This window comes from Zingiber officinale, chromosome 6A, assembly GCF_018446385.1.
Source record: "Zingiber officinale cultivar Zhangliang chromosome 6A, Zo_v1.1, whole genome shotgun sequence".
Taxonomy (NCBI): domain Eukaryota; kingdom Viridiplantae; phylum Streptophyta; class Magnoliopsida; order Zingiberales; family Zingiberaceae; genus Zingiber; species Zingiber officinale.
Genome location: NC_055997.1, coordinates 102610960 through 102634858, shown reverse-complemented (window position 1 = coordinate 102634858; position 23899 = coordinate 102610960).

The following is a 23899-nucleotide window of genomic DNA, read 5'->3' as shown; positions in this document are numbered from 1 at the left end:
AGTTGAGATCTTGACTAGATCCCGGTCTCAATGAGACGGAATCTAATTAATATTTTATTTGATCATAAACTGTGCTAACACTCTGTTTTGTAGGATATATAATTAATATTTATCTTGGAGTAATATTTTCTTACAGGAATGAAACTACTGGAAAACAAGGGTCTGAGTGCCCGAAGGCAAGTTTGGCTCGGCTACGTCACATTCAGGGCGCCCCGAACCTCCTATATAAAGAGGGTGAAGGCTGAAGCAAAGAATCAACAACTACAAAATCTTTCAACGCTAGCTTTAGTGTGTTGTGCTCCTATGACGCCGTGAGGCTACTCCGACAAAATGCTTTCTTTCTTTCTTCTCTCCTTAATTATTGTCGGAATTTTCTTTTAGCATTTCCTGTAATTCAATTGTATAATATCTTATCGAATTGCTAGTGGATTACCTAACGAAAGCACTCGATGAGTGCGGGCCTTGGAGTAAGAGTCGTCGAAGGCTCCGAACCAAGTAAAAAATACTTGTGTTAGAGTGTATATTAAAAGCCTAGCTTTTGGTATAAACATTTATCTAGAAATAAGAATCACATTGGTCAAATGTCTACATTTATGATAAATGTAGTTGTTCAATTAATTTATATTGTAGATAACATGGTGTGTGGTGTCACACACAGAAGATCATGTTATCAGTACCTTATAAATTATAAACAGTAGCTCACGACCATAATGGAAAGGAACAACCATTGGAAGGTCGTAGTGTAATTAGGTATTAGTTTATCTTAACTATATAATTACACTAGTACACTTAGAGTGTATTGAGTAGGACCATTAGAGGTCGTTTCTTTTATACTGACTTTATAAAGAAAACAAAGACCTCAGTTATTATGGAAGTGTGTGCTCTTAATCCTAATATAATAACAAGCACATATATTTGATATTTATTTCTTTAATTTATCAATGGGTGAGATTTAGTTCGATGAATCAATAAGCCCGATAAGTTGGGAAATGATATCACTTATAGTGTGTGTTGTTGATTATAGAAGGAAACTGTGTCCTAGTGATCTAGGTTGAGAATGTCCCCAAGAGGAGCTCATAAGGATTGTCATGTTAAACCCTGCAGGTGGACTTAGTCCGACATGACGATGAAGTTGAGTGGTACTACTCTTGGAGCTAGATATTAATTAAGTGAGTTGTCAGTAACTTACTTAATTAGTGGGCATTTGTTATCTTAAACACAGGGAGACTAACACACTCATAATAAGAAGGAGCCCAAAATGTAATTTGGGATTGGTGCGGTAGTTCAATAATAGTTCTTTAGTGGAATGAATTATTATTGATGAAATTAAGTTGTGTTGTCGGGGTGAACACCATCGGGAGACCAAACCAATTCCTCCTCTCGGTCCCTATCGTAGCCTCTAGTATATAGAGATTTATACCCACCGGATACCCACCTTCTTACCCATCCAATGGGGCCGGCCAAGCTAGCTTGGAACCCAAGCTAGGGCCGCCAAGTCCAAGTGGATGAGGCTGTAAAGACCACCCTTCTTACTACCACTAGTATATTTAAAAGGATTTTATTTAATAATTGTACTTATATCATGATTTTAAAGAGAGTTTAAAAATTAAAATTTCCTTTTATAGCTTTCTACAAAAGATTAAGAAAAGAGATTAATCTCTTTCCTTATTTGTAGTTTAAAAGGATGGTTTTAATTTTTGGTAAAAACTTTCCTTATTTGTAAATCACCTACATGTTTAAAAGAAAGTTTAAAATTTGAAATCTTTCCTTATTTGTTGATTAAAGGAGGATTTTAAATTTTAAGAAAACTTTCCTTTTTAATCATGTTCATGATTTAAAAGAAAGTTTAAAAATTAATAATTCTCTTTTATTAGTTTATACAAAAGATTGAGAAAAGATTTGATATCTTTCCTTATTTGTAGATTAAAAGAGATTTTAATTTTTAGAGATAACTTTCTTTTTATCCACATGTTTAAAAGAAAGATTTTAATTTATTAAATTTCCTTTTTATAAACCAATCATGAAGGGATTAAATTATTGGAGAAATTTTATAAATTTCTGGAGACAAATTAGGAAGTTTTAATTAATTAAAACTCTCCTTGTTTGTAGCTTTGGTGTGGCCGGCCATGTAAATTGAGAAAAAAAAAATTATTTTAATTAAATAAATTTTTCCTTTTCATGGCAAAAGAATTAAGGAAGTTTTTAATTAAATTTCCTTATTTGCCAAGACCAAGGATTATAAAAGAGGGGGTAGAGAAGGTTTCATGGTGAACAACCTCTATTATTTCTCTCCCTCTTTTCCTTGGTGTTGTGGCCGGCCAACCTCTCTTCCTCTCTTCCTCTTGGTGGTGGCCGAACCTTCTCTATTGGCTTGGAGCTCTTATGGTGGCCGGATACTACTTGGAGAAGAAGAAGAAGAAGGAGAGAAAGCTTGTATCCCTTGGAGCTTGGTTGGTGTTTTGTTCTTCGTCCTTGGTGAAGCTTCTTTGTGTTGGCCGAACCTAGCTAGGAGGAGAAGAAGGTGCTTGGTGGTTTCTCATCTCGGAAGATCGTTGCCCACACAACGTCCGAGGTTAGAAGAGGAATACGGTAGAAGATCAAGAGGTTTTTCTAAAAGGTATAACTAGTAATTTTTTTCTTTCCGCATCATGCTAGTTATTTATGGAAATAATACCAAATACAAGAGGCTTACGATTCTAGTATTTCGAATATGTTTTTCGAAGTTGTGTTCTTTTGTTTTATTTTTCCTTGTGATTTGATTGTTCTTTTCAGTTAACCTAAAGTTATTTTAGGAAATTAAATATTAGATTTCTATAAAAGGTTTTGTCTAGTCGGTGGTGGTTGCTCCCATATCCAAGAAGGTCATGTGCCTCGCCACGTCAGTACTGGGAACCAATTATGGAAATTAATATTTAATGGAATTAATAACTTAAGGTGATTTGGGTCGAACGTGTTAAGTTCCGCAAGAGATCCAAGTCAAAACCTAAAAGAACAAATAGATTAAGTTTTGGATCAAACGTGTTAAGTTCCGCAGGCGATCCAAAATTTAATTTAAAAGAACACATGGTAGCTAGGAAAAGGCTCAAACCTTTGTACAAAATTTTTTGTACAGTGGAACCTCTAGGCTTTCCGAGTAGCAACCAACAATTGGTATCAGAGCTAGGGATTTGCCTCTGTGTATTTGGTATTAGTTTAATTATGCACATGTCATACATAATTTAGGCAGGTTAATAGTAGGATGTGCTAACTTTGTGGATGCATGATCCAACTATTATGTCTTATAGTTATTATGTGTGTGATTGGACCCTTGGACATGTCAAGGGCATTTTATTGTGTGTGCATGATTGTATTATAAAATACAGCAGGAGCTGTATTTAGTTTTATTAGGATTTTATTTTTTGATCTAGATACATGTACATTCCTTCGAGGAATATAGGATCGAAAAATGTAAAAATTCTATATATGTCGCAAATCGAATCTTGCAAGGCGTGGAACTTTTTGAGGACCAGAGGCGCAGCGGAACAAGGAGCAAGATGGATGCGACAACTAGACCCGGTGGCAGTGGCCAAAGATGGCAGCAACTAGGGTTGGTGACACATGGAGGACAGCAATAGATAAAAGCCATAATAGTTGAAAATTAGATTTTCTATTTATTGCTTTTATATTGTGTTGTGTGTGTATGTTAGTATACAGAGACTAGTATAGTTAAAAATTCCTCATTTATAAATAACTAAGTGGGAAAGGGATTTTTAAATCCCATGGTCTCCATTACTGGTTTGTAAGTGATGCAAACAAGCTTGCGCGTTGGCTCTGAGTGCCTTCCTCCGTAACGGATGAGCTTGTTTGTGGATCACTAGAACAGACTTCCAATTTTGGATGACTATAGGAAGTTAATTAAGAGCGTGTGATCTTCCCCAACGGAAGGGGCATAATCTTATTAATGGACTTAGTGTCAAGTAATGGTATACACTTAGGCACGTCTAATAGTATCCTCCCCATCGGAGTCACTGCTATTATTTGTGTGACCGAAGAAAACCAACTATTAATTTGTCAAATAAATAGGTTGACAAGATAATAAAATTAAAAACCCCTCTTACAAATGTTTGATTTTGTATACGTCCACACTAACGTGGCATACAAAATTCACGGTGTTTGAGGTAATTTTATTTGTCATAAAGATTTATTGACAAGATAATTAATGGGTAAAACCCTCCTCTTACAAATGTTTAAATTTTGTATACGTCCACACTAACGTGGCATGCAAAATTCACGGTGTTTGAGGTGTTGGTGAATTTAAATAATATTGTTTGAGGAATCAATGTTATTTTAAATTCAAAGAGTTTTGACCAAATATTTGATCAAAGACAGATCAACTATTAATTTTATTCGTCATAAAGTAAAGTTGACGAGATAATAAAATTAATGAATAAAATCTCCTCTTCGATTTTGTATATACAAAATTCATGGAGATTTTAAGGAGTTGATCTTGACCAAATATTTTTGTGATTCTTAGGATGTTTGCCAATCCCTAGTAGTCATACTATAGAAAAAGACTTAGTAGTCCCAATTGTAATGATTGGAAATAGGACTTGGACATTAAGGTAGACTGTCTTCTTAGAACTAAGAACAATTTAGGTGTATTTAATTCATTAGTTGAAACATGTCTAGTAGTGTTATCTACCAGAACCTGGAGTGTAGATACAAGATGCCATTAATCATGTCTGCAATTCAGGGTTCCAGGAAACCCGACAACTAAATGAAAGGTAAATCACCGTCCACATGGGCACTACTGTAAAAGTGGTAGCTGTTGCAGTGGGAGATGTTTATCCTTTGATAAGAATAAAATATGGATTTTAAGTAATTGTCTTTACGTACCAAGTTTAGAAAGAACCTGATTTCAATTTCTAAACTATTATAGATATTGTGTCTATTTTGATAACAAAGTTGTTATCAAGAAAAATAGGGAAGTTATCTATTCTGGTATGATGGTTGACAATTTATAATCCAATAACTCCCACGATGCAACAAATGGAAATTAGTAACACATCTTCTAATTTTAAGAGAAAGCAACCTTCAGAAAAGAACCAATTATATCTTTGGCATCTAAAAGCTAGGTTATACTTGAGTAGGATTCATTGGTAGCTGATCACTTGGCGGTAGAAATCTTTCCAACCCCATGAGTCTTACTTAGAATGAAAATAACCAAGAAGCTTTTAAGTCCAAGGGATATGGAGTCAAAGATATGTTGAAATTGGTTCATTCTGATTTGTGTGATCCTATGACTATCCAGACAAGAGGTAGTATTGAATATTTTGTCTATTTTATAGACAACTATTCAAGATACAAATAAATTTACTTAATGTGCCGCAAGACTAAGTACTTTGATTAGTTCAAAGAGTACAAGGCTGATGCGGAGAAATGTTAAAGTAAAAGCCACTATGGTAAGATTGTAGTGGCAAGTACCTCTTGGGAGAATTTAGGAGTCACTTATCAGAAGTTGGATTTCAATCCCAACTAACTGCATCTGGTACACCCCAACAGAATGGTGTGGTAGAAAGAAGGTATAGGACTCTTATGGAATAATTAGATAGATGATGAGTTATTCAGAAAATTACCAAATTTGTTTTAAGGATATGCTCTGGAAACGGAAGTGAACGTAGTACCTTCCAAAGTCATAATTCTCTACTCATATAGAGTTGCTGAATAGGCGTAAGCCTATTTTGAAGCATATTCGGATTCGGGTAATCCAGCACATATGAGAGATAATGATAAGTTGGATAGGAGTTCACTTGTTTGTAAGTTATCCTAGATAAACAAAAGTAGGTTTATAGTCTTAAAAATCAGAAGGTCATTGTTAACATCAATGACTGTTTTTAGAAAAGGACTATATAATGAACCACGTGCTCATAAGTAAATTTGTTCTTAAGGAAATAATAAAAGACATGTCTAATCTAGTACCAACTGTACAAGATGAGATACCACAAGACGTATCACAAATGATACACAATTGCAGAAAATGCCTTGTCGTAGTGGGAGGGTTGTTAAGCAACCTTAAAAGATTCATGTTTTGGGAGAGTTTTTGGACTCGATCCCTGAAGGACATGAACCTGATCTCCGGACATATGACGATGCACTCCAAGATAAATATGCAGCATCTTGGCAAAGAGTAATGAATAATAGAATTAGAATATATGTATTCTAATAAAATCTGGAATCTTGTAAAACCACCAAGTGGTGTAAAAGCCTTTGGGTGTAAAAGATCTATAATAGGAAAAGAAGGATAGATAGGAAGGTAGAAATCTTCAAAGTAAGGCTTGATGAAAAAGGAAACTTTTTTCACTGGTAGCCATGCTAAAATCTATCTAGATTCTTTTATCTATTTGGCAAGTGGATGTCAAGACAGCATTCCTTAATGGAAGTCTTGAAGAAAGCATCCATATAAAGCAACCAGAAGGGTTCATTGCAGAGGGCTAAGAGCATCTTGTGTAAGCTCAATCAGTCTATGGACTGAGGCAAAGCTTCAAGGTCTTGGAACATCCGGTTTATCAAAGTAATCCAGACCTATGGATTTATTTAGTAACCGGATAAGTCTTGTGTATACAAAAGGCGTGATGGAAACGTGGTGGTATTTCTTGTACTATACATAGATAACATTTTTGGTAGTTGGAAACAATATCAAAGTGTTGTCAGTAGTAAGGGTATGGCTGTCCAAACAATTCGATATGAAGGACTTGGGAGAATGTATATATTCTTGAGATCAAAATAATAAGGGATCGCAAGAAAAGAATATTTTACTTATCCCAAGCTTCATACATCGGAAAAATCCTTGCTCGTTTTAAGCATGCAAAACTCCAAGAAAGGTTTCTTACCTTTTTAGGATGGAGTAACTTTATCTAAAGATATGTCTCTGTAGACATCAAAGGAGATAAAGGAAATAAAGGCAGTTCTTTGTGCTTCGGCTGTCGGAAGCCTAATATATGCTATGCACGAGATCAGAAATCTGTTTTGCCAAGGGCATAGTTAGCAGATATCAAAGTAACCCTGGACAAGGATAGTAGACTGCAGTAAAGCATATAGTACCTTAGAAGCACTAGAGATTATATGTTAGCTTGCAAGGCAGTTAATTTAGTCCTTGTGGGTTGCATGGATTTTGACTTCCAATCGGATAGGGACAATAATAAGTCAACCTCGGGGTTTTGTGTTTACTTTAGGAGGTAAAGTCATAATTATGGAAGAGTGATAAGCATAGGTGTTTTTCTGGACTCCGCCATAGAAGCTTAGTATATGGCAAGCCTCTGAGGTAGCCATAAAAGCTGAATGACTCAATAACCTCAAGATAGACTTAGATATGATTTATGGTTTGTCCAAAGATTATTACAATTTATTGTAATAATGTTGGTGCAGTAGCAAACTCGAAGAAACCATAAGTCTATAAGGCAAGTAAACACAATAGAGCGCAAGTACCACCCAATACGAGAAATCGTATAAACGAGGAGAAGTTGTTGCCGCCTAGATTGCATCAGGTGATGACCTATAGATCCTTTCACTAAGGTCCTTAAGGCAAGAGCTTTTGATGGACATGTTGAAGAGCTAGGAATCAGATGTATGGCAGCAGATATGGCAGCTTAGTCTTTTAGTATAAGTGGGAGATTGTTAGAGTGTATACTAAAAGCCTAGCTTTTGGTATAAACATTTATCTAGAAATAAGAATCACATTGGTCAAATGTCTACATTTATGATAAATGTAGTTGTTCAATTAATTTATATTGTAGATAACATGGTGTGTGGTGTCACACACAGAAGATCATGTTATCAGTACCTTATAAATTATAAACAGTAGCTCACGACCATAATGGAAAGGAACAAACCATTGGAAGGTCGTAGTGTAATTAGGTATTAGTTTATCTTAACTATATAATTACACTAGTACACTTAGAGTGTATTGAGTAGGACCATTAGAGGTCGTTTCTTTTATACTGACTTTATAAAGAAACAAAGACCTCAGTTATTATGGAAGTGTGCTCTTAATCCTAATATAATAACAAGCACATATATTTGATATTTATTTCTTTAATTTATCAATGAGTGAGATTTAGTTCGATGAATCAATAAGCCCGATAAGTTGGGAAATGATATCACTTATAGTGTGTGTTGTTGATTATAGAAGGAAACTGTGTCCTAGTGATCTAGGTTGAGAATGTCCCCAAGAGGAGCTCATAAGGATTGTCATGTTAAACCCTGCAGGTGGACTTAGTCCGACATGACGATGAAGTTGAGTGGTACTACTCTTGGAGCTAGATATTAATTAAGTGAGTTGTCAGTAACTTACTTAATTAGTGGACATTTGTTATCTTAAACACAGGGAGACTAACACACTCATAATAAGAAGGAGCCCAAAATGTAATTTGGGATTGGTGCGGTAGTTCAATAATAGTTCTTTAGTGGAATGAATTATTATTGATGAAATTAAGTTGTGTGTTCGGGGCGAACACGGGATGCTTAATTTCATCGGGAGACCAAAACCAATTCCTCCTCTCGGTCCCTATCGTAGCCTCTAGTATATAGAGATTTATACCCACCGCATACCCACCTTCTTACCCATCCAATGGGGTCGGCCAAGCTAGCTTGGAACCCAAGCTAGGGCCGTCCAAGTCCAAGTGGATGAGGCATGTAGGTGGCCGGCCAAAGCATGGGTCCCAAGCTTAGGTGGCCGGCCACTAGAATATTTAAAAAGGATTTTTATTGAAATTATTTCTTATGTGGATATCATGATTTTAAAAGAGAGTTTAAAAATTAAAAATTTCCTTTTATAGCTTTCTACAAAAGATTAAGAAAAGAGATTAATCTCTTTCCTTATTTGTAGTTTAAAAGGATGGTTTTAATTTTTGGTAAAAACTTTCCTTATTTGTAAATCACCTACATGTTTAAAAGAAAGTTTAAAATTTGAAATCTTTCCTTATTTGTTGATTAAAGGAGGATTTTAAATTTTAAGAAAACTTTCCTTTTTAATCATGTTCATGATTTAAAAGAAAGTTTAAAAATTAATAATTCTCTTTTATTAGTTTATACAAAAGATTGAGAAAAGATTTGATATCTTTCCTTATTTGTAGATTAAAAGAGATTTTAATTTTTAGAGATAACTTTCTTTTTATCCACATGTTTAAAAGAAAGATTTTAATTTATTAAATTTCCTTTTTATAAACCAATCATGAAGGGATTAAATTATTGAAGAAATTTTATAAATTTCTGGAGACAAATTAGGAAGTTTTAATTAATTAAAACTCTCCTTGTTTGTAGCTTTGGTGTGGCCGGCCATGTAAATTGAGAAAAAAAAAATTATTTTAATTAAATAAATTTTTCCTTTTCATGGCAAAAGAATTAAGGAAGTTTTTAATTAAATTTCCTTATTTGCCAAGACCAAGGATTATAAAAGAGGGGGTAGAGAAGGCTTCATGGTGAACAACCTCTATTATTTCTCTCCCTCTTTTCCTTGGTGTTGTGGCCGGCCAACCTCTCTTCCTCTCTTCCTCTTGGTGGTGGCCGAACCTTCTCTATTGGCTTGGAGCTCTTATGGTGGCCGGATACTACTTGGAGAAGAAGAAGAAGGAGAGAAAGCTTGTATCCCTTGGAGCTTGGTTGGTGTTTTGTTCTTCGTCCTTGGTGAAGCTTCTTTGTGTTGGCCGAACCTAGCTAGGAGGAGAAGAAGGTGCTTGGTGGTTTCTCATCTCGGAAGATCGTTGCCCACACAACGTCCGAGGTTAGAAGAGGAATACGGTAGAAGATCAAGAGGTCTTTCTAAAAGGTATAACTAGTAATTTTTTTCTTTCCGCATCATGCTAGTTATTTATGGAAATAATACCAAATACAAGAGGCTTACGATTCTAGTATTTCGAATATGTTTTTCGAAGTTGTGTTCTTTTGTTTTATTTTTCCTTGTGATTTGATTGTTCTTTTCAGTTAGCCTAAAGTTATTTTAGGAAATTAAATATTAGATTTCTATAAAAGGTTTTGTCTAGTCGGTGGTGGTTGCTCCCATATCCAAGAAGGCCATGTGCCTCGCCACGTCAGTACTGGGAACCAATTATGGAAATTAATATTTAATGGAATTAATAACTTAAGGTGATTTGGGTCGAACGTGTTAAGTTTCGCAGGAGATCCAAGTCAAAACCTAAAAGAACAAATAGATTAAGTTTTGGATCAAACGTGTTAAGTTCCGCAGGCGATCCAAAATTTAATTTAAAAGAACATATGGTAGCTAGGAAATGGTTCAGACCTTTGTACAAAATTTTTGTACAGTGGAACCTCTAGGCTTTCCGAGTAGCAACCAACAACTTGTGGTAGCACCATTGTTCATTTATTCTTCCCAATGCGTACTCGTTAAAGTTTTAAATCGCTATTCCCCCCCCCCCCCCCCCCCCCTTTAGCGAAATTCTCGATCCAACAAGTGGCATCAGAGCAGGTACCGCTTTGATTTGGTGCAACCACCAATCAGTCAAAGGGGGGTCTTTTTAAAGAAAAATTAGATATTGTTTGTTCTTAAAATATAATCTTACACCTTTCATTTTTTTTCCCTCCAAAAATCTTTTTGAAAAATTCATTTTCATTTTTTCACCATTGGTTAATATTAATAAAATATCATATTTACCAAAATTTGAAATAATATTCTTTATTAATATTTTATTTTTTTAATTAGTGAAATATTATATTGTTTCTCCAGCACTGCTAATCCAAGACCAAGTCTTGGATTTTTTTTATTTGTTTCCTTGTGTGCAAGACCAATATCTCTTCTAGAAGGATGGAGCATCCACAAACCACCTCCATATGAGATGTACGAGAGACATGAATTGAATATGTGGAGGATGCAGATAGAAACATTTATTCTTATGAACGACTTTGATGGTGGCATGACACTGAGAAGACCAACACAAAACTCAGAAGCAAACCAAAAGGTAATAAAGTTAGTTTCAGATTTATTACCTAACGAAGTTACTTGCAGGATAGGGAAGGTCAAGGATGCCCACGAGTTTTGGACCTACCTAACCAAGCTTCATTAGGAGCTATTGGAGTTAGACGATCAAGTCGAAATCGAATCCAGACTCGATTCAGATCCAATGGAAAAACCTACTAAATTAGGGGATGCGCTTAAGATTAGTATAGTTTACCAAAATATCCCTATCAGTAGTAGGTTAAATAATCTGCATGATGATTCAGACAAGTATGAAATTATCCCAAGTATGGTGCATGATAATCTATATTTATATGATTTAAATTCAATCACAAAATAATCTAGATTCTGATCAAGTCAATCAAGACTCTGATCAATTTGACATCAACCTTGACTTGGCCAAACAGAATAATGACCAAATCAATTCAAATAATTTAGTTAATTCAGAAAATTTAAAATTAAGTCAACATTTAGACATAAGTAAGCTAAACATTAAAATAAATTTGAATTTAAAAATTTTAAATGAGAAAAGGGATAAAACTAATAAATATCTTAATAAAATATTTAATAATCTAGATAAAAACAGTTTAGAAAATGCTATCCAAAATCAAGATAATTTAATTAATAAAAAAATTAAATTTTAAAGATAAGACTTATCTAATAAATTCCACTAATCAATCAATTAAAAGGAGAAGAAAATACAAGGATAAAATCAAACACTTTGATAAAATCAAAACTAAATTTAACAAACTTAAAATTAAATGTTAAAGATAACATATTAAACAAAGATAATCTAGAAAATTAAAAATTAACAATTAATAAAAGGTTAAAAATAAACCTTTAAAGAAATATAATTTAAACAATTTAATTAATTCAAATTTAAAAATTAATAAAAACTTAAACTTTAAAAATAAGCTATTAAAGAAAAATAATTCAATTAACTTAATAAAATTAAAATTGAATGAAAATTTAAACTTTAAATACACTCTTTTAAAAGAAGGACAATTTGACTCATTTAATTAATTCAAAATTAAAAACCTAAATTTAAATTAAAAATTAAATAAAAATATAAAAAGAAAATCAATAATTTAGGAGAGGCTCCAAACTAATTGGCACATTCAAAAATAATCTACCCGACAGGGTAACCAAAAGTAATCTACCCGACAGGGTAACCAAAAGTAATCTACCCGACAGGATAACCAAAAGTAACCTACCCGGCAGGGTAATTAGGATTAGAATAAAAAAGAACAAAGTTTAACTTGACCTACGGTACTGGTGATGTTTTGGATGATAGTAGGTTAGGGAAGCGTAGTCTATGCATGTTTAGGAAGATATGGCTTCGACCTGATGCATTTGGCTAAGTGGAACTAACTAAAGCTATCCCTTACGGATCCTAACTAGTTAGACCAAGGTTTTATACTAAGTTCAGTGGATATAAGTATTTGAAAAATCTCGAATGCATGGTTACTCTAATGATGTCCAAGTGACTCACCATAGCCTAGAAGTTTATCCAAAAAATGTATGTTTGTTGAGCCCAAAGCTAAATCTGAATCTAACACAAAGTTAAACCAACCCCTAAAAATTGAAACTAACTCATCTCACAAAATTATAGGATTCTTTGATTGAAAATTTAGATCGGATCAGATGACTAACGATTTAAAACTAAAATTAAAATTAAAATTAAAATTAAATTAAAATTAAAATTAAATTAAAATTAAAATTAAATTGAAATTATAATGAATTAAAATTAAATTAAATTAAAATTAAAATTAAATTAAAATTTAACTAAAAGTAAATTAAAATTAAATTAAATTAAAATTAAATAAAAAAATTAAAATTAAAATGAAATAATATTAAAATTAAATTAAAATTAAAATTAAAATAAATGAAAATTAAAATAAAAAAATTCTTAAAAAATTATCTTTAAATCTTTTTTTTAAAAAAAAATCTTTAAAAATCTTTTTTAAAATTATTTAAAAAATCCTTTTAAAAAAATATTGTAAAAATTCTTTAAAAATTTCTTGTAAAATTTCTTTAAAAATTATTTTAAAAATTATTTTAAAAATTATTTTAGAAATTCTTTCAAAAATTATTTAAAATCCTTTTAAAAATTCTTTTAAAAAATATATAAAAATTCTTTTAAAAATTATTTTAACAATTATTTTAAAAATTATTTAAAAATCCTTTTAAAAATTCTTTTAAAAGTTATTTAAAAAATCATTTTAAAAATCATTTTAAAGATCATTTTAAAACTAAGACGCTTAAGTTAATTAAAACTTAAAATAAAACTTAGTTTTAAATTTTAAATTTAAAACTTAAATTATAAGTTAAAAACTTTAAATATATACCTAATTTAAAACTTTAAATTTAAACTTAATTTACGATTTAAAATTAAAATTAAACTTAAATCCTTTTATTATTTTTAAAATTACTTTAAATCATCTTAAATTTCTTTAAATTTATTTTAAAATATTTTTTTTTAAAATAATAATAATAATAATTTAAAAGTTAGATATTTTATAAAATGATTAAATCACTCAAAATTTAAACTTTAAAATTAATTAAGTAATTAATAAGTAAAACATAATTGTTTAAGTCTAACCTTATTTAAGAACTAAGGTTGACTTGATTAGGAGATAGATTTAACCTAATTAAAGACATTAAATCGACTCTAAATCTTTTTTAATCAACCTTTACTTTACATTAAAATATTAATGAAAATTTTAACTATTTTAATTAAAACATAATTAAAGATTGACTTAAATTGAACCTTATTTAACTTTGTTTAATAACTTTAATAAATTTAACTTCAAATTACTACTAACCTTAAACTAAGTTAATCCTACTTAAAAGGAAGTAAATGAAAAGTTAAATTATAGCGAACACTTTCATTAATAAACTCAATCAATTAATATGAAATTTAAATTATTTTAATTAAATAAGTATTAAATTATTGAATCAAGTAAAAATTAACTAATAAATTATTGATTAACTGGTATTGAATTAATAACAACTTATCTTATTTAACCTTAAACTAAAGTTTAACTTATTACACCTTAATCTAAAGTCAATTATTTTTAGAATAATTGATTAATTAAACTTAAATGAACAATTATACCAAGGATATAGAAATAATTATATAAATAATATAAGTATTACTAAATGCCCTAAAACACTTATGCACAAAAATATGTTAAATTTAGCATACCCAAACCTTATTGTTAAATTAAGGGGGAGTATTAAATTAAGGGGGAGTAATAACATGGAAAGATAAATTAAGGGAGAGTAATAAATTAAGGGAATATCAAATTTAGGGGGAGGTTCAAATTTTTTAATATATTTACTTAAAAAATTATGTTAGGTTCAGGGGGAGAATTAATTGTTTTCATACTTATTTTCCTTTTATTTTGAAATTAGTTTTTGGAAAATATTTTCAATGTGTTTGAAAAATCTAACTTATTTTTGCAAATCTAATTTGATAAACCTATATTTGAAAACTAACTCATATAAAACTAAGTTGTTTTTAAGAATTGGATCCAACTTAGTTTTGAAAATTGATTTTGAAAATTAGATTTTACTTAGTTTTGAAAATTTGATTTTTCAAACATATTTTGAAAATGTAATAAAATGAGTTTTGAAATTTGGAACTTACAAACTTAGGTTTGAAAATTGGATTTTACAAGCTTAATTTTGAAAAATAGACTTTACTTAGTTTTGCAACTTAGATTTTTCATATTTCATTTTGAAAATTATATTCTACTTAGTTTTTTAAAAAAATAAAGTTTGGATTTTTCAACTTTAAAAATTGAGGTTTTCAAAGTGTCTTAAACTTGTAAAACTTATTTTTTGAAAATTTGGTCAACTAGTTCTTTAATTCCGCTACGTAATTAGTTAGTTTTCTGTGTATCGTTTTTGGAATACCAACACAAGAGGTCAGTGATCCTGTACTTCGATCAAGGTGTGCTTTGATCCGTCAAAAACTTGCTTGATTGATCAAACACATGTCTGATCGAACATGTGGGTTGCTAGGAAAAGTTCTGTACTTGTAGAATTTTGTACAGAGAAATTTAAATAGAACGGAATTCCAGCGCCCTTCAGGAGTAACACCCCCAAAGTTACATACTCATTGTATAAGTTGCAGCCATGCTCGAGACCCCCGCTACCCTCAAAAGTTTAGCGGAGACCGTTGGCCTAAATCTTACTCATAATCACGTAAATCATAGTAAAATCTCATGCATTTCTATACCGCATATCAAAATCTACTACAACTTAGTATATACCTTTGCAAGTGGCTCTGATACCACTGTAAGAAACTATAGCGTCAAACACGCTGAAAAGAGCAGCGGGAAAATAAATTCCTATCCAGAAGATCCATGCAAAAGAAACCATATACTAAGTTTTATTAAAAGATATATACCTTTGCTGTGTATCCTTCGCAATCCCGACAGCAACGTTTCTTTAGGATGTAGATCTCAGCACGATCAACATGTCCACGTCTCTATGGTATCCACACGAACACGTTATCCATCCATCTCATGAACTCACGAAATGAAGAAAGAAATAACCAAAGGTTGTGATAGCAACCTCTTGTGGAAGTTTTAGCCAAGAGTGGAAGAAGGAAGAAGAGCAAAAATCAAGAAGAGCACACTCACCCAAAAGGTCACTTCATCTATATAAGCCGACTTCACAAAAGGGTTAATTTACCAAATAGGTTACTTCACCAAAAAGGTTACTTTACCAAAAAGGTTACTTCACCTAAAGGTTACTTTTTCAAATGAATTTTTTATTCATCCAATGAATACAAAATATTTGTGTCTCTTGATCTTCCTTTTGATTAATGATATATTAATCTCTATTAATATTCATTAATCTTAATGAGTTGGATTTAGAATATTGGATTAACCATTAACCCAATAAACCAATGAGTCTAACCCATTACTCAATAAGTCTAATTTGAATTCATTCGAGTCTAACTCAATGTGTATAATTCGGATTAAACTTAACCCCATAATCCATCTCCAAATTAACATGTTTTTTGTATGTGACCCAATAGGCTCTCGTAACATTGGCAATGTATCTAAAACTATTTTAGAAACATAAGCAATGAGTGACATCTAACAATGCATCATTATTACCCAAGTGACAAGAATGTCGAGATCCGACCTAACCTTTCCGTGTCTATTATCTTTTATGACTCAATCCTTCTATCCTTGATATCTAGATTGATTAATGAGGCATAGAACGTATCATCCTCTTATCAATCTTTGTGTTTCTTGATCTCTAAGTAGACACTCAATCAAATAAGCTCAATATCTTATATTGACTCATTTGAGCATGACCATGCATTCTCGTGTCCTACTAATTAAGGGGCCCACGGATATCGCTTCCGTCATATGGAAGAGATAAATCCCATCTACATCACTCACATCTCTCCGCATAATTCATTGCATACCCAGTGATCGACTTTATTGTCCACCTTGTTACAAGTGACATTTGTCGATACCAAAGTATACAACTCCTTATTTAGGGAACCGTAGTGACTTCAAGTCTAAGGACTATTCATACTAATAGTCACATGAGAATGTTTATGACACTCATATAACAATCCATGAAACATTCTCATGGCGGATCATTCAGTATATATTCTCTAATATATACTCATGTGTCAACCTGATATCTCATATCCATGACTTATGAGATTAAGTCATCCGTTGACCTACATGCTAGTCTCAATGCATTAATATTGTCCTTGTATATTAATACTTGACTAAGAATAGTTAAGAGTAGTGTTCCATGTATATCTACAGTATCTCACTATCAATTCAACCAATTGATATGTTGTAGATAAGAACCTACTACCCAAGGACATTATTATACTTATTCAATCGACACTGAACTGAAATAAATATAATAACTAACTTTGTCTTTTATTAATAATGATATATGATACAAAATGAGTCATGTACAATCATCTCATAATTAGTACTAGGGCTAATACTAACACCTTGGTCCAAGAAGCTAAAAACAACAAGCAATTTGAGTTCCAACACTTGTGCGCTTCACTTTGTTAGTTTAACTTCATCTTTTTGTTCTTTCACTATTGTAAGAGGCTTCTCAACCTGAAGGTGATACTTATTGCGATTCATTTCCTTGGATTAACAACCTCTCCGGTTGTAACCAAGTAAAATCTGTGAGCCTCGTCTTTTAGCTTATTTCTTTATTTTATTTTATGCAAGTGTTCTTTTAAGTCCGAGAAGGGTTCATTTCTTTTTAATTGTGCAAGGCTATTCAACCCCCCTTCTAGCCGGCCAACGGTCCCAACATTTATCACTTTTATATTGGAAAGTGATCTCTAAAGTTATTTTGAAACAGTATGTTATAATGAGGAACCTTAATGGAAAGAGGCAATTACATTTGAAATTGCCTCTATCTTGCAAAACCACACATGGGAACTTGTGACTCTTCCTTTGAGAAATAAATGGCTCGGTTACAAGTGGATTTCCAAGAAGAAAAGGAAATTAGATGGCACGATTGATAAGTACAAGGCTAGATTAGTAATTAAAGGTTATCGATAACAAAAATGCCTTGATTACTTTGATACGTATTCTTCAGTATCAAGAATAACCTTCATCAGAGTTTTGTTGGCTATCGTCGCTCTATGGAATTTGAAAATATATCAAATAGATGTAAAGATCATTTTTCTAAATGGAGATTTAGAAAAAGAAATCTACATGGAGCAACCTAAAGGATTTTCTACGCCAGGGCCGAAAAAATAAGGCTTGTAGATTAGTCAAGTCATTATACGGCTTGAAACTATTGGAACCCCCAGATTATTTTGATGTGATCAAACAAGTTAAGTTAGGTCCTGTTTGGTTTAACCCTTGTGTCTAAGTGTAAAGCCCGAAAAATTCCCAAATTTATTTTAGAATTATTCTATGATTTTTCTGGAATTATTAGATATTTTTCCGGAATTTTCCGAGTAGCGGGAGTAGCAAAAACAAATAGGTCGCAAAATAGCTTAGGCGGGAATTGAACCCGAGACCTATGGTGTAAGGGATAATGTTAGTAACCAGTTGAACCCAGCAGGGCCGTGCTGAAAGGAAGGAGAACCAAATATATTTATATTAGAGTTGGGTTCATTAAACCACTTAATATAAATAATAAACTTAAGTGGGGTTTGGTTTATTTTGGTTCGGCACCTCTTCACCTCACGACACTTTCTCTTCCAAAACCTCACCGCCGCCTCTCCCTTCTTCTCCTCTTCCTCACGCACGGCACACCAAGGCAAGGGTCCATAGGATCATCTTCCGGCGACGACTCCAACACGAAAGGGGCTCTTCTCCGCGAGAGGAACGCGAAGACGTAAGCGGTTCGTCGAGCGGACAGTTTTCTGGAAACCCCTAGCGAATAGAATCGAACCTTACGATTGAGGTAAGAAACCCCTCACCTGCAGTATAATTGCTCTCGCTTGTTAGTTTTGGCGTTAGTTCAGTAATTTTATAGTTTTCAGTTTTAGGGCATGCTTTTAGTGCACGCCAAGCATTGATAGAATGCCCAGTTCGAAGGATGTACCAATAGGCGTCCTAACAACATATAAAATGTAATAGAAACATTTTATTCAGTTTATTATTAGTTATTACAGCTATATGGATCAGATATCCATTGGGTGGGCTCCCACAGTAGCCCTAGGTTGAGATAACCTAGCTCTAGGTTCAGATAACCTAAAGACAAAATAAGATAATTAGTATTTTACTTTTATTCAGTTGGCATCGTGCTTGGATCAGATATCCATGGGTGGACTCCCACAGTCGTCCCTAGGTTCGGATAACCTAAACCTCTTGGATTCGGAACTTGCAATCCCGGTCTCGTAGGGATCTTGTGGCAGTTGCGTGGCCCAGCAACATGTTTAGTATTTTCATCTATTATATGTATAGTTTTCAAATTTGAAACCAGTGATGAAAACACTAATTTAGCTTTCAGTTCAGTTCAGGTTCAATTTACATGATTTGAGTTCATGTACAGATTTAGACATATGCATGACTAGTTCAGTTTCATGCTCAGTTTATATGTTATGCCATGTTTCAGTTCCAGTTTATGCTTGGTTTGATATGCCATGCCATGCTTGCATGTTCAGTATGTTTTTTTCAAACAACATGATTTAAAATCATAATTGCATCGTATGCATGATTTAGTGAGGTAGATGGTTTCTTACTAAGCTTTAAGCTTACAGTTTTATACTGCAGATACTGGTAAAAGAAAAGTGGACTAGCGGAGGTCGGAGGGCGATGCTACAATGATGTGTGTGTGCAAGGGGTCCGGAATAAAGATCCTAGGGATCTTAAATTTCAGCATTTAGGTTTCAGTTTGCTTAATGTTCACTTTTGAGCTCGTTAAATGTTTTAATCCAATAAAACTATGCACTATTCAGTTTGTCAAGTTTAGAATGCATGTAGGTTCATGTTAGAATGTTTTTCATGTATTTAAAATTCATATCTGTGAGTTGTGGCACGTTTTAGTGCCGGAAAGTCCTGAAATCGAAACTCGATTTTATCAGTGGATCGGTCCGCCGACCGATCCGCTACAAGATCAGATCCAGATCGGTCACCGATCGATCTGCAGGCATACAGATACCATCAGATGCTATCCGATCGGTCGTCCGATCGATCCAAAGACCGAACAGAGTTCGGACGAAATCTGCGATCGGTCGGCCGACCGATCGATGAGCACCGGATCGGTCGCCGACCCGCAGGCGCAACAAACATAAGAGGTAATCGATCGGTCCACCGACCGATCAGAAACCGATCAGGCCGATCCAGCGTACAGAATGCAGCAGAAGCACGGAGGCTCACCGATCGGTCTCCCGACCGATCCAGAGGGTGACTCCGTGCCAGTATCAGCTGGAACGATCTGTGAATCGTTCCGAAGGCTCAATCGACTTACGGATCGGTTGAAATGTCTGATTACAGCTAGCAGGACCTTCAAGAGGCATAGATTGTCTCTCCTAGTATGTGTACAACACTTAGGTACTCTTAGAATGTCAAGTTGAGACTTTACAGTAATTAGTTTAGCAAATTTCAAATTTGCTCAGTTTTTCGCACAGCATTTTCAGTAGTTAATGTAGCGATCTGGCTCACAGCCTAGTACCCAGTAGTCGGGTCGTTACAGAGTGGTATCAGAGCTTGGATCAGATATCCATGGGCTGGACTCCCACAGTCGTCCCTAGGTTCAGATAACCTAGTAACCCTGCTGGATTCGGAACTTGCAATCCCGGGTCTCGTAGGGATGCGCGCACAGTAAGCACAGTTGCCAGGGCCCCAGCAGCATGTTTAGTATTTTCATCTATTATATGTATAGTTTTCAAATTTGAAACCAGTGATGAAAACACTAATTTAGCTTTCAGTTCAGTTCAGGTTCAATTTACATGATTTGAGTTCATGTACAGATTTAGACATATGCATGACTAGTTCAGTTTCATGCTCAGTTTATATGTTATGCCATGTTTCAGTTCCAGTTTATGCTTGGTTTGATATGCCATGCCATGCTTGCATGTTCAGTATGTTTTTTTTCAAACAACATGATTTAAAATCATAATTGCATCGTATGCATGATTTAGTGAGGTAGATGGTTTCTTACTAAGCTTTAAGCTTACAGGTACTACTTTTCTTATACTGCAGATACAGGTAAAAGAAAAGTGGACTAGCGGAGGCTGGAGGGCGATGCTACAATGATGTGTGTGTGCAAGGGGTCTGGAATAAAGATCCTAGGGATCTAAACAGCTTAAATTTCAGCATTTAGGTTTCAGTTTGCTTAATGTTCACTTTTGAGCTCGTTAAATGTTTTAATCCAATAAAACTATGCACTATTCAGTTTGTCAAGTTTAGAATGCATGTAGGTTCATGTTAGAATGTTTTTCATGTATTTAAAATTCATATCTGTGAGTTGTGGCACGTTTTAGTGCCGGAAAGTCCTGAAATCAGAAACTCTGATTTCATATCAGAGTTGGATCGGTCTGCCGACCGATCCGTTACAGTATCAGGATCCAGGATCGGTCAGCCGACCGATCCAGAGGCATACAATATACTACAGTATGCTATCCGATCGGTCGTCCGATCGATCCAAAGACCGAACAGAGAGATCTGCAGTCACCGATCGGTCGGCCGACCGATCGGTGAGCAATGGATCGGTCGACGATCACCCGCAGGCGAATGTAAACATAAGAGGTAATCGATCGGTCACCGACCGATCAGGTGCTTCGGATCGGCCAGACCGATCCGCCAGAATGAACGAGCGTAAGCACGGAGGCTCACCGATCGGTCTCCCGACCGATCCGAGCCTGGAGTATCAGCCGGAACGATCGTGAATCGTTCCGAAGGCTCAATCGACTTACGGATCGGTTGAAATGTCCGATTACAAGCAGGACCTTCAAGAGGCATAGATTGTCTCTCCTAGTATGTGTACAACACTTAGGTACTCTTAGAATGTCAAGTTGAGACTTTACAGTAATTAGTTTAGCAAATTTCAAATTTGCTCAGTTTTCCGCACAGCATTTTCAGTAGTTAATGTAGCGATCTGGCTCACAGCCTAGTACCCAGTAGTCGGGTCTGAGTGGTATCGAGCAGGTTCCTTACTTCCTACACACACATCAGCATTGTGCCTACAGCTTCCAAGTAAGAACATCTCTCACTCAGTTTGTTTTCAGCTTTCATATCAGTTATGTGTGCTTCCATGTTTGCTCTCATGTTGGTAGTTAATTAATTTATGTTTACAGTGATAGTATTTAACATGTTACCATGAGTTAACTATAACATGATAGCTTAGTTATATATATGTGTTCTCGCTATTTAGAAAATGGTACGAGGACGCCCTAAGAAAGCGAGCCCCAAAGACGAGGCGATTCGGTGCCTCCCTGACCTTACAAAGATTAGTGGCTCACCACAGATTAGAAGCAAAACAGCAGGAGATAGCCTCCTTAAAGGCTAACCAGCAGACTACTCCCACGTCACCCAAGAACCTCACGACTCCAGTAATCACAGAGGTAGTACCAGTCCCAGTAGCCCCAGTAGCATGGGCTAAGAGAGAAGCTTACCTTATCCAGTGGCGAGAATTAAGCCCGAGAACTTCTCGGGCACCAGTGAACCATGGGATGCTCGAGCATGGTTTAAAACACTGGAAAGCACGATGGAACTTCTAGACCGGCCAGACGAAAAGGTGAAGTGTGCCTCCTTCGCTTAACAGGAGACGACGCATGTGGTGGGAGCGAATTAATCGAAGGCCAAACCAGATGACATGGGCTAACTTGAGAAAGAATTCTTCGAGGAATTCTTTCATATGCAAGTCACAAACCGACACTATGACGAGTTTACGACTTCCGGTGCAACCTATCGGTTCAGAGGCCGTGAAGAAATTCAACAGTTGGCCTCGTGTCCGTAACTAGTCACCGAGAAAGAACGAGTACGCTGATGTCAAGATGCTCGCACCGAGATCGCAATGAATGTGGTGGTGGTGTTCATAGGCCACAAACCACGGAGGAGTCGGTGAGTAGTGCTCGATCACCGAGCACTATCAAGACAATGACCAAGGGCAAGAACCAAGTACGACCGAAGGACAAGGCTCAGGTACTCAGCAGAAACAACAAGGGCATAGCTCCAACTGGAAGGGAAACGCAAGGCAAGCAGTGATCCAAAAGGAGGACCAATGGAAAACATTCCAGACATCCCAAGTGTGCTACTTGTGGGAAACATCATCCAGAGTTTGCCGCAAGTACGCGAGGTTGTTTCAATGTGGGTGAAGGGCACATGGCTGCAAGGTTCGAACAAGATCTTCCTCGGCCTCACCGATACAAGATGGAGCTCAACCACCACACGGATGTATCTTGCGCCTTAGATGGTCCATGATCGGTCGGGGCAGATTAGAAGCCCCTACCACAAATGAGGATTTTCTCACTCACCGCAGAGGACGTAGCAAATGCCTCGGCGGTTGTCACAGTCGATCAAGATTTTTCAAAGATAATGCAACCTTATTCGACATCTGGGCAACCCACTCTTATGTATCCAGGGGCATTTGCCGAGAAACTAGCAACACCTCGAAGTACTCAATAGTCAGTTCGACAACGCTACCCTCGGGAGACATTATGGCATCTACGCACTGGCTCAGAGCAGTTAGCAGACAGAGAGCTTTTGGTGATCCGATAGTGCTAGAAATGACCGACTACGATGTCATCTTTGAATGGATTTTCGATCGATCACGGCGCTTTTATAGAGTGTAAATGAAGGTCATATTCCAACCAAGCAGAGTACATTTGAGTACACGGGAAGCCAAAGAGGAAAGCTGGAAGTTTCTCTCGATTGAAAGCATGACTATTGGATTCTGTGGATCGTGGGATTTTTAGCAAATGTAGTCAACACCAGCCAGGACAAGAACCAACAGGTTCGAGTCGTTCGTGACTACCCAGCAGTCTTCCCTGAAGAGCTACGCTTAGCACCAGAGGGAGATTGAATTCGAGATAGAGCTCATTCCCGGACAAATCCAATTTCCAAGGCACCATATCGCATGGCTCCGCAGAACTGAAGGAACTGGAGCAATTACAGGAGCTTCTTGACAAGGGTTTCATACACCCTAGTCATTCACCATGGGGAGCACCCGTGTTGTTTGTGAAGAAGAAGGATGGAAGCATGCGCCTATGCATAGACTACCGTGCCTTGAACCAGGTCACAATTAAAAACAGGTACCCTCTCCCCAGGATAGATGACCTGTTTGACCAGCTAAAGGGAGCCACAGTGTTCTCTAAAATTGACCTCAGATCAGGATATCACCAGGTTAGAGTCAAGAAAGGTGATATACCTAAAACAGCTTTCAGGACCAGATACGGACATTATGAGTTCGTAGTCATGCCTTTCGGCGTGACAAATGCTCCAGCTACTTTCATGGACCTCATGAACAGAGTATTCAGAGAAT